At 40.7% G+C, this 12,411-nt stretch overlaps 1 protein-coding gene across 1 annotated transcript in view; it reads left to right on the top strand.

Annotated features, from left to right (window-relative positions):
• Positions 1–12,411, top strand: part of LOC121929831 (nardilysin-like) — a 356,364-nt gene that overhangs the window by 125,391 nt on the left and 218,562 nt on the right.

Raw genomic sequence — 12,411 nt, 5'->3', positions numbered from 1 at the left:
AAGGTTACATTCTGTCACCCTACCTGTTCAACTTGTATGCAGAAAAGATCATATGCAGAACAGGTTCAGATCCAAAGGAAGGTGGAGTGAAGATAGGAGGAACAACCAATATCAACAACCTAGGATATGCAGATGACACCATACTACTAGCAGAAAGCAACAAAGTCTTGGAACAATTGCTAGAGTCAACAAAGAAAATGCTAAGGTAGGCTTAATGCTGAACTTTAAGAAAACAAAAATAATGACTATGGAAAACTTACATGATTTTAATTTATATTCTGAAGAAATAGAAACAGCAAAAACATTCCCCTACTTTGGCTCAACCATTGATCAGAACAGAGAATACAGTTAAGAAATCAGAAGGCTAGTACTGGGAAGGGCAGCTGTAAAAGAACGATACAAGATCCTAAAGTGCAAAGACATAAAACTGAACACTAAAAGTAGAATAGCCCAAGTAATTGTATTCCCCATCACTATGTGTGGATGTGAGAGCTAGACAGTGAAGAAGACTGACAGAAGGAAAATCAACTCATTTAAGATGTGATCTCTTCAAACTCTACGGCGGGATACAGACCGCCGCCATTTGCTCTGCGCGGGAGCCGCAGCAGCCAAACCGCACGGCTCCCGCGCGGAGCAAAAAAGAAGCTCCATTTCGGAGCTTCTTTTTGCGGCGCCTTTATGATGTCGCGAGGCGCCGCTGGCGCATTCATGACGTCATAGGCGCCGCGACACGTCTGGACGCTATGCGTCCAGTACGTAAACATGGCGGCCCCCATGTGGAAGGGGCGCCGCCATGTTGTACGTATTCTACACGTACTAGGGTTAGGGGGGTGCGGAAGCACCACCCCTTCCTAACCCTAGTACGTATAGAAGACGTACTATATGGCGGTTTGTATCCTGCCTACGATTCTATGATTCTATGCGATATGGTGCTGACAAAGGGTGCTGAGAATACAGTGGATGGCCAAAAAGACAAACAGGTCCTTGAACAGATCAGTCCTGAATTCACACTGGAAGCCAAGATGATCAAACTGAGACTGTTATTAATCTTGAGAAGGAATTACTCATTAGAAAAGTTGATAATGCTAGGAGAGGTGGAAGGCAGTAGAAAGAGAGGGAGACCACAGACTAGATGGATAGGCTCAATCAAGGCACAGCCCTGGATCTGCAGGACTTGAACAGAGCTGTTGAGGACAAGGGGTCCTGGAAGGTTCTCACTCACAGGGTCACCATGAGTTGAAGTTGACTCAAAGGCAGTTAAAAACAACAACATTAAGGAAATATGCAGAGGTAGATGAACTGGAAAGATTGTGCTTTCTGGTTTGGAATCTCACAAACTGAAACATCTGTTGTTTTTTTATGTCAGTACTGAAGCAAGATGTTACTTTCATTAAGTGATTGAACTGGAACAACGAGATTAACATGTCCAGCTATTCACAAGCTCTTTTATTGGCCAAAGGAAAAGCAGCTTAGACTGTAACTCCTAAACTGCTTAATTTGGAACATTTTAATATGGAGTGATTTAGAGCTGCTTGTTCCTAAGGATTCTTCTGATAACTGTCTGCATCCAATATTTAGAGGCTGGAAAAATAACTGGCCATATTAGCCATGGGATTAAGGGTTTTCCAAGTTTTTCCAAAATGCTATAACCTGTTGGTGTTTCCAGAGTGGTACTGGCACATTTGCAGGTCATCATATACCATTTTTTTTAAAAAAAAAAAACATAATCCAGATGTTTTTGAGCCTCTGTGTGTTTTTGTTGTTATGGTGATACTAAGGTAGAACTACAATGGAGTTTTCTTTGAAAGTCATATTTGGATGGGGTTAGCCATTGCCTTTCTCTGGGGCTGAGAAAGTGTGTCATGCTAACTCAGTGGTTTTCATGGCCAAGGAAAGATTCAAACCCTGTCTCAAAGAGTCTAGTCTGACAGTCAAACCATTACACCACAATGGTGCTAAAACCTCTGTGTATGTGGAGTGTAATGCAGTTTTTAGTCTCCCACGTTCCATTGCAGATTATGAAAGCAAAGCAGTACATAGGTTCATATATCAAATCACAGTAGAAAAAGAATTTTCATATGGATGTACTGTCACATGACATCATATTTACTTTTTTGTGTGCTGGAGATATGATCAAGTGCATATTTCAGCCACATCAGAACCATACAGGTTGAGTTTCTTCATCTGTATTGCAGTTGGGTGAACTTTTAGAACAGAGGAAACATTGAAATTCCATATTTTTCAAAGTCCAGTGTAAGAATATGCCTCTTCCTCCTCCATATCTTTATTAAAACCAAAGTATTAGTCTACCATCTTCTCTCAAACACATTTGAACTTTCAAACTGAAATATTCTTCCAGTGTTTCAGGCAAGGTCTGGATTGGATTAACAGATCAACCCCATACCTTGGAAGGAAATTATCCGAATCAAACCTTCCCTTCCTCAGGAGCATCATCAATACTGTCTCCAGGCTCTACTTCATCACCTTTTGCACAGAAGCTGCTACTGGAATTCATCATATTGACCTTCCTGTTGGTCTGCCTAACCTCATCCAAAGTGTGAGGTTTATGAGCAGGGGGCTATATATACTTCTCCTGATCTGTCCTGCTGGTTTACATCCTGGCAAATTTCATGCATCGTTTCTTGAGTGGAAAATTGATTTCAGGCCTCATTAAGATCAGTATACTAGACAACATTATGTAACATCATTAGATTTGAGACAAATGTCCTTTTTGTTATAATGGGCTGGGTAAGTAATAACTCTTTAGTTTTGCTGTCTAAATGAAAATTTATTGAATGGTTTAATTTATTTTATTTATATGCTACTGTTTCTCACTGTGGATCCCAAAGTGGTTCACAACATAGATTTTAAAAAGTATAGATAAAAAACCATGATCATAATGAAACTTTTTTAAAAAATCTTATGATAACCAGAATTAATGTAAAGCAATTCAAAACCATTTAAAAAGGTGAATAAAATTACAGCACACACACCCTCTTTTGAAGACTTTTCTGCAACAACCACTTAATCTCCAGATGCTTGCTTAAATAAAGTTATTTGATGTCTAATCATGAATAATGAGACCAGACACAGAAAGTTGGGTTAAATAAGGACCACTTTATTTGACCAATATCCTATTTAAGTTACTTGGAACTGAAAGGAACAAGAGAGGGAACAACTTGATGTAGGTTCAGCTGGGGCCAGAGACTGCCTCTTCAGCCTTCCCTTGGGTGAAACACCTGAGCCCTGTGGACAATCCCATAGTTGGTTTGCTCCCTGGCTTTCCACTTTATAGAAGATAAACCAAGAGTACTCCTACCCAAGTCACAGGACTTTATGTCAGAGCAAAATCCCCAGGACAGCCTCAAGGGTAATCTCCTTCTCCACCTCCACCCCGGTCCCTGGGCCTATAGAGGCTGTTCAGCAAAAGTGTGCCAAGGAGGGTGTAACAACATCCACCTGAGTTTGTATCCCTGCTCCTTGATCTGCTTTCTGACTGGCCACCAAAACTTTTGTCTTGTGTGGAATAAGCTTCTATTTGTTCACTTTTATCCAGTCCACTATTGAAAACAGATCTCCCTTTATTACCAAAAAAGCTCTCTTAGAATTTCAGATAGAGTTGAATGTCTTCAACATAGTGGCAACCCCAAATTCCAAAATCCCATACAACCTCTCCCAGTGGATTCAATGATATCTTAAAAACTTCATGGGGCAAATCTGAGTCCTGAAGGAATACACAGGGCAATGAACAGTGACTCAAAATGGAATCCTCCAGCACTACCATCCAAGCTTGCCCCTCCAACAATGACCACAGCCACTGTAAAACAGAGAAATGGCCCTGAATAAAACCATGACCATTGATACTGGATGATACTGAAAGGTCCAGAAGAAATAACATGAACATACTCCCCTTGTCTAGCTCATGGTATATGCTATTCACCAAGGTGATCAAAGCCATCTCCATCCCATTATTGAGCTTTTAGCCAAATTGAAATAAATCTAAATAACATATCTCATTCAGAAACACCTAGAGCTGGGTGGCCACCACACATTCCAGAACCTTCTTGTGCCTTCAGTGGCAATCCCTGGTTTGCAGGTGAATAATGTGCAAAACACTAGGGTCTGTAAATCAGCTAAAATTTCCACTACATTAACAGTATACAATCCGCCCTTGCCTTACACGGGGGATCCGTTCCGGACCCCCTTCCTCCCCAAGTAAGGTAAAAAATGCATATGCTTGAGCCCCATTAGATATAATGGGGCTCGTGCACACTGTGCGGCCATGTGCTGTGGGCGCACGCGCCATTCCCCTGTTCTCCTAGTGGCTTCCATGTAAGCTGGAAGCCGCCTATAATGAGCCCGCGTATGTCACGGGCTCACTGTATTTATCAAACAGAAAAGTGGAGTTTGTCATAAGAACAAAACAAAAGGCAGTGATCAAAGGCAGTGCCCTGCAAAAGAGTTCCAGAGTTTCCACAAACAAATGATGAATTGTGAAGTCAAAGGCTTCATGGTCAGCAATCATAGTTTTTTGTGGCTTGTTTGGGCTATGTGGCCATGTTATAGCAGAGTTTATTCCTAATGTTTTGCCAGCATCTGTGGCTGGTGTCTTCAGAGAAGACATTTCACCAGCATCTGAGATGCCAACCACAGATGCTGGTGAAACATCAGGAATAAACTCTTCTAGAACATGGCCACGTAGCCTGAAAAACCCACAAAAAACTATAAATGATGAATTGCATTCACTTTCAGAGAACATAAATATATGCAACATAGCAAAGATTAGGCTGTCTCTGAATGTGCACAGAGTTTCACTGGGACACCAATCCTAACATGGATAGAAGGGGGAGATGAAGGGGTGGATTATGTTCTGTCTTGTAAACTCTGCTATCACAGGATAGGTTTTGAAAGAAGGTTCACCAGGCTTTTTAGTTTGATAGATTTGGGGGGGGGGGTGAGAGTCCTTTTCCTTCCCTACCTGGGGACTTTAAGGTTGAGGGGGCAGCCCCACACTGTTGGAAGGACATCCCCATTGCATTCTAATTCCCCAGCTGTCCAAATGGGTTAAGATTTCTCTACAAGGCTTTGTTGTGGGACCCTTTGAATTTTCCCCACACAAAATCTTATAATAACAGACATACAAAGACATAAAATAACTGGCCTTAAAGATTTCAACTTGCTGGAAAAGACACTAATAAGTCTCAACAATAGACTCCTTTTTACATTGGTGTTCTCTCTCTTTCAGTTTGGCATTAAAGTCTTCTGTCTAAATATAGGGTTGAGGTTCCATATTGAGGTCTCAGAGGAAACTACTTGCTCTACAGTTAAATAAAGGAGAAATGAAATTAGTGGCCTGGCCACTATTGGTGAGCGATTACATGTTTCTGTGGATTTTACCAGTTGTAAGTTTGGAGACCACTCTGACAGCTTCTATATGATTTTCATTGTTATATAGAAAATTATCTCTTTGCAGGGAGTATGGTTAAAGCATTGCATATATGGCATGTTTCCTATATCAAGCTACCGATTCCATAGTAAACATAAAAACATATTTGTAAAACTATAAAGGGGGCACATCTAAACAACTAACTTTGTTATTAGCACATCTTTCTGCTACATGAAGTTTGACATGCCTTTCATAAATATAAAGATGTGTTGTTGCTAAAGCAGTAAAACATTTATAAGCATAATCTCACTACCAGGGAAGTCCTAAACACCACAATCTCTGTCTCTGTCCCCTCAAGATGTGGGCAGCTTTGCTGTTAATATCACTCATGTAACTGTCTCCTCACTAGAAATAAATTTACTGTTTGGTAAAGAAGTGTGTAGAAGGAAGCAAAGAAGACAGCAAACCACACTAGAAATCAGATTACATACATACATACATACATACATACCCCCTAGGAAGCATCACATTACAGATATATTTCTTTGACAGGCACACCAACTATAAACTCATGCTGTTTCTGTGAGCATCCAGTTTGAATAGTTGCCCCTTGGCCTTCATTGTTTTGTTAATAATGCTGAGAACATGGCACAATCCCTCTACTCCCAGAGGTTGGAGTCATAATTATTGGCAGTCCACATACTTTGTGGGCAGAAAGTCCTAGCTTCAATCTCAATTTATTTTTAAAGGAAATTTGGGGACCAGGTTTAGGGAATCCTGCGACTTTGGAAAAAACAGCCAGTATGTTCCTCACAAGTTAAGATGGACATCTGAATTGCTTATGGGGATCGCGCTGCATACAGTCACATACAGAAGGGGTGCCAACATAAAAAAAGGATTCTATGCACAAGCTAAAAGATACAGGTTCTTCTCTGAAGGATATCCAGAACAAATCAGAATGCCTTACTGTCTGAGGGAATCATTATGTGCATATGTAATGTGTGAATAAAAATTCTTAACAAGCACACCAAATGTGCAAAGAGTGGAAAGGGCAGCAGATAGACAGATGACAGGATGAGCATGATGGAATGAGGGGAGGCCCATCTGTGGTTTACATATGTGCTCTGGAATTGGTGCAGCACAGATGCTAAGCTGCAGCTGGCAGACATATTGCATGTATTTCTCATTTTACAACTGTTAACCTCAGAAGTGTGGGTAATTCATCCTTTCAATAAAGACTGGAATTAATATGAGATAGCCTGGAAAATATAATGAATATGGACTTAGTGAAGAATTCAATTCCTACTGAACTGCAGTTCCAAGAATCTATAAAGATCCGTTTAGTTTTTTATGAATGTTCAACAAGAATAATTTCTCATAGCAGATAAAACAAATGAACTAGGAAAAGGATTAGGTATATACAACAGCCACTAAGAATGCATTTAGATGGCTGGGGAGGTGGGATGGTCACTCAGGCGGGATACAGGCCACCCATTTGGGGTGGCCTGCACCCACCCCTTTCCCCGACGGATTGGGGCCTGAGCAGCCACAGCAGCAGCCACAGAGGCCCCGATCTGCTGCTTCTCCAGGCCTTGAGGAAGCGGCAAAACGTCGCTTCCCCGTGGCCTGGAAAGGGGTGTCCTTGGGGCTTCATGCCCCAAGGACACCCCGACAGTGGCGAGGAAAGAGCGAAATGGGCTGCTCAGCCCCTTTTTGTTTTGTATCGCTGGCACAGCCATTTAAAGGCTGCGCCAGTGATGCATGGGGTGAAAAGGAGCACCATTTCGGAGCTCATTCCCGCAATGCTGAAAGGGTGCCCCAAGCGCCCTGAAGCATCGTGGGGATGTCACACCCATGCCGCACCATTTAGAGGTGGCGTGGCCATGACATCATAATGGCCACACCCGTGTACATAGGGCACCACCATTATGCCGCCTCAGTTACATGCTAGGGTTGGGGAGCGTCTGTAAAGGACGCTCCGAGGCAACCCTAGCATGTATCCAGGCCAGCGCAAAGCGCCAATCTGGATCCCTCCTCAGTGATAGAAAAAGTGTGCTAGAAAATTTTACTGTCAAGGCTACCCAAAATTTCAGTATCACTGCACTGTAACTGAAAAATTAGCAGAGAGAAGACAAGAAGAGGGGGGATTATTTCTCTCCACAGTAGGCTCAGGCAAAAGTAAAATGCTGTAGCGCCTTCTAGCTTGTCTGTTCTTCCTTATTAATAACTCTTGCCATCTTGAGCACACACTGAAGTTGGTTAGCCACATGTGTTCAAGTTTTCATCTATGAAATGTTGCAGTATCCAGAGGAATCTTGTAGGACCTTTGAGAGTAAGAAAAATACATTGTAGCATAAGCTTTTGTAGAATTGGGGCTGGTACACATGGGCCTAAAGGGGTGGCTTGATACTGGCCCTTTGAGTGCTGGATTGGGACCACAGCAATTTCAAACTGTGGCCCTGATCTGGCATTTTTCCAGCCCCAAAAGAAGTGGCAAAATGCCAGTCCTTTTTGAGACGGAAAAAAGCTGCCCTTTTGGTTGTTCTATTGTGGAGTGCAGTGTCTGAATGCTGCACTGCTGGAGCGCCACAACACTTCCTGCCATCTGGGCAAGTGGGTGGCATGACGCTGGCTTGGGGGTAGCATTAGGGTTTCTGTCATCTAAACACCATGCTCCCATGCCACCCCAAGCTGGCGCTTACTGCTGATCTGTTTCGGCCCACTGTCTACTTACTCATATACATCTGAAAAAGTAGACCAAAAGATCTTGCTCAGTTGGTTTCAAAGGTGCTACATGATGCCTTTGCATAGTGATATTACAGACTAAAAAAGCTATATCTCTGAATTATGGGAGGTCACATACCAGCCCCCTTCACATTGAAAAGCCTACTGCCTGAAACTCACCAAAGGTCTAATTTTCCAGTAAAAAACAGAAGAATCATGTGGACATACACTGTTGGAATCTTGCCCAAGAAGCTAGACTAGACAGGCTTTCGATGATTCAGTAAGTTGATCCAGTGCAGCTCTTCTTAAATTTTATAATCCACCTTTTCTCCAAGCTTTAGCTTTGTGTTTTTGTTAGATGAAAGTCAATGGTTCTGCAAGGAAATGTGTCTTTTATGTAATAAACAATAAGTTTAGCAGAAAGCATTTTTGTTTTTGTTTTTAACAGCTTTTCCTTTAAAAAATACTCCAAGCTGTGTTGATGACCCATGGCTTTCATTCAGCATTTGTTTATCACATATAGCATTCCACACTAAAGGTCTGCAATAGTCAATAAAAACAAACAAACAAAAAACATGTGGATGCTATTATGTTCTTTGGTTTGCTTAAATGACCTAAATGTAAGGCACATTGCCACTGATCTCTTAGCCAGAAGTAAAAGCAATAGTGAGAGCCTTGAGAATGATAGAAGGGATACCAAATTAAACATTGGATAGCACATCGATCACTGGCAAGCTTGAACCCACTGGTTACTGTGAATATAAGTAAGATTCTTTTTGGCATAGAAATTCAAAGGATGGATCAGTAGATGGAATATATTTGCATCTTGTTTATTAGATCAGGAGGGTTTTACTATATAAAACTCCAGCCATGGCCAAATTGGGGAGGAGGGGCAGGAGCATAAATGGTTTCAGGATACTAGTTCTTAATGCTAAAACTGGATGACCACTAGAACTCCCATTTCAAGTGGAGCCAATGCATTTAAGTGCCTTCTGTGAAAATGCTTCCTTGGTTTCCAATCTATGATAGCGAGATCTGGTGATTAGAGATGTTGATGAAGATTGCTTGGACCCAGGCTGAAGTAACAAACTTTACGAGTTGCTCATAGTGCAGTTCTCAAAGATGAAGTAGCAGATGGCTCATTATCTACTTCAAATTAAAATCTGAGTTAGAGGACAATTTCCATTTTCCCAGGCAGCTCCCACACAGTCTTTCCTTTGCTCTCACCACCCCTTTCTACTTCCTCTTTCAATAGATAACACCTACTGAGCTGAAACAGCATTACATCAGGAAAGGAAAGGGAATCAAAGGAATGAGAGTTGATCTTTTCTCTCCTCCTCTTTCTAGCAAACTGACAGAAGCAAGGCAGACCTTGGTGGCCTTTGGAACCTGTAGCTCTCAAAATAAGATGTTCAAATTCTCCTCAATGTAGCTTAGAGAATTAATTTTTGTTTTATTTATATACCGCTATTCCAAAGATCATAGCAGTGAACAGCAAGTAAGCTAATTAGCAAGTAAGCTAATTTGCCCCCAACAGTCTGGGTACTCATTTTAGCGACCTCGGAAGGATGCAAGCCTGAGTTGAGCTTGGGCCCTTTTGTTGGTCTTGAACTCGCAACCTTGTGGTTTTGAGTGAATGGCTGCAGTACAGGCATTTAACCACTGCGCCACCAGTGTTATGGATCCCCAAAAGAGAAGACTTTTGGGGGTCCATAACACTTGTATTAAAATTCAAAGATATAGCCATATTAGTCTGTAGAATCAGTATGTAGAGAGATTATTGTAGCACCTTTGAGACTAACTGAAAGAAGGAAGTTGGCAGCACAAGCTTTCATAGAATTAAGTCTACTTCCTCAGAGGAAGTAGGTTTAAGTCTACAAATGCTCATGCTGCCAACTTCTTTCTGTCAGTTAGTCTCAAAGGTGCTACAAGAACCTTTTTACATACTTGTATGAAAGAAAAGGAAAGTCTTCCAAACTTGAAGTTTTCTTTCTCCTTCAGAGTAAGACCCAAGTGCTCAGTGAGGAAGTCCTCACGCTCTCTCAGCCTATCTTTACCACTTTCCAGTATGCCCCCAAAGCTAGACTTCAGGTAGTTGCCTAGTGAGCTAGATGAATCAATGTAAGGCATCTGAAACGCAAGGAAACAGAGGTTCTGGTACATTTATTTCATATAGGGAACAAGGAGAAATGCAGACCCCCCCCAAAAAAAGCATTTTTGCATACTTTTCTCCTTAAAACACATATGCATCATGTGCCTTTTTAGCCCACCCACCCCCACATACTTTTATCCATGGTTTTGAACCAAAAACTGTTTTGCAAAACTGAAATGCATTTCTGATAGAAGGACTATTTTTCTGGATAGTGTGAACTGGAAATGTGAACACTGGGTCAGCCTGCTTAATAATACAGTACATATCAACCAGAAAATGGTAGTGTCACTATCACAGGAGCAGTAGGGACAGAGATATGAAATTCTTAATGGGTATATTTACACTGTAGAAATAATGCAGTATGATACCGCTTCAAGTGCTGTAGCTCCATGATAAGGAATCCTTGGAGCTGTAGTTTTTACAAGGTCTTTAGTTTTTGCCAAAGAGTGCTGGTGCTTCACAAAACTTCATATCCTAGGATTCTGTAGAATAGAGCCATGGTGGTTAAGGTGATGTCAAACTGCATTGTTTCTACAGTGTAGATGCACCCGCTGTCAGAAGGGCACCTGTTTGGTACTGTTGTACCACAAGGTTCACATTAAAGGGGGAAAAACCTCTATTTAATTTGATCAGTTTAGAAAATGCTGAGGCCAGATCCACTGAGAGAAATTCTGGCAGAAAAATCCTAGTGTATTCCTGATTTCCTCTTTGGAAGAATCAACGTATTCTTTATCAGAATTACCTTTCCAATGCTAGGTTTCACTTTTCCTTTCTTACAATACACTATGTGCCTCATATAATGTTGCAGTCCAAGCACATTTAGGGTGCTATAATTCTTATGACACCTCACAGAAGTATTAAATGGATTTAGAGAAATTGCTATTTCATAACTCAAAATATTCTCAATCTTTCATACATGATTAGGCAATTAAAATACATGCCTATGGGTACAATTGTTATATATAAAGATACATGAAACATTTCATCATATTGATATTGCTTAACCTCCTTTTTAATATATTCCTCAATGTTGTAAATCCTAGCTCATTTTAAAACTGTAATCTTCATAAAATGGGATGTTAATTTTTTTGATATAAAATCATAGTCAGTCTAGTCACCTCTATCCTTCCGCCAAATATTAATTTTCAAATAGAAACCCTTCCAATTGTTTGTTGGCAAGTGTCAAGGTCAGACCAGGGCTCTGTGAAGTTTTATCCAGAAATGGCTCTGTGTTATGTTGCTCTTGCCTCAAGGTACATGAGAGTGATTCCAAGGGTTCACAAATGTTTTGAACAGTCTTTCTGCTTCCCTTGTAGTTTCTTGGATGTTTTTGTCAAGCAGGAACGTGTACATTTGTTTTGGAATCCCTTTTTAAATGAAACTCAGGTTCAAATAGAGAGATACATTATTTTTCGGCGTGAAAGGGGTGCTATCCCAAAGGCAAAAAGCCCTATACAGTTCAGGTCCAGGCTATCTGAAGGACTGTATCATCTTCACCCTCATTATCAGCATGATTGTTCTTATCATCATCATTTATTTGTATAGTGCCATCCAAGTACATGGTGTCTTACAAACAGTTGCAGAATAAAACGTTTATAACTATTCAATAATATAAAATCCCAAAATCAGTATTTAAATACAATACCCCCACATAGAGAAATAAAACAAAATAAGCAGTATAGAGAATCAAATATACTAAAGATATAAAACATTAATCTGAAATCCAAAATTGTTTTAAAAAATATTTCAATTTGGATTTGAAAACAGTGAGGGGGAAATCAGTCTGCAAGTTAACACGGAGACAATTCTTCCCATATGAGACTGCCTGAGCTCAAAGATCTTCAGGGGAAAACTTCTCTCTAGCCCACCACCTTCACAGGTATGCTTGATGGGATCATGAGAGAGGACCTTCTCTATGGCTGCTGCCAGACTTTGAAACTCCTTCTGTAGGGAGTTTAAGATGGTTCCTTTTTTGCTGTCTTTTCAGCAGCTGGTAAAGACTTTTTTGTTCTGGTGAGTCTTAACAAGAGAACAGATTTTTATGGTGCTATACTGTCCTTAAACCTTGTTTTAACATAGTATTTTAAATGATTTTACTTCTGTGGTTGGTTTAATAATCTTTTAATCTCAATTTTGGTATGTTTTAAAT

The sequence above is a fragment of the Sceloporus undulatus genome, chromosome 4 (genome assembly GCF_019175285.1).
Source record: "Sceloporus undulatus isolate JIND9_A2432 ecotype Alabama chromosome 4, SceUnd_v1.1, whole genome shotgun sequence".
NCBI lineage: Eukaryota > Metazoa > Chordata > Lepidosauria > Squamata > Phrynosomatidae > Sceloporus > Sceloporus undulatus.
Note: the sequence above shows the minus strand (reverse complement) of the source record. Positions and strands in the feature narration are given on the sequence as shown.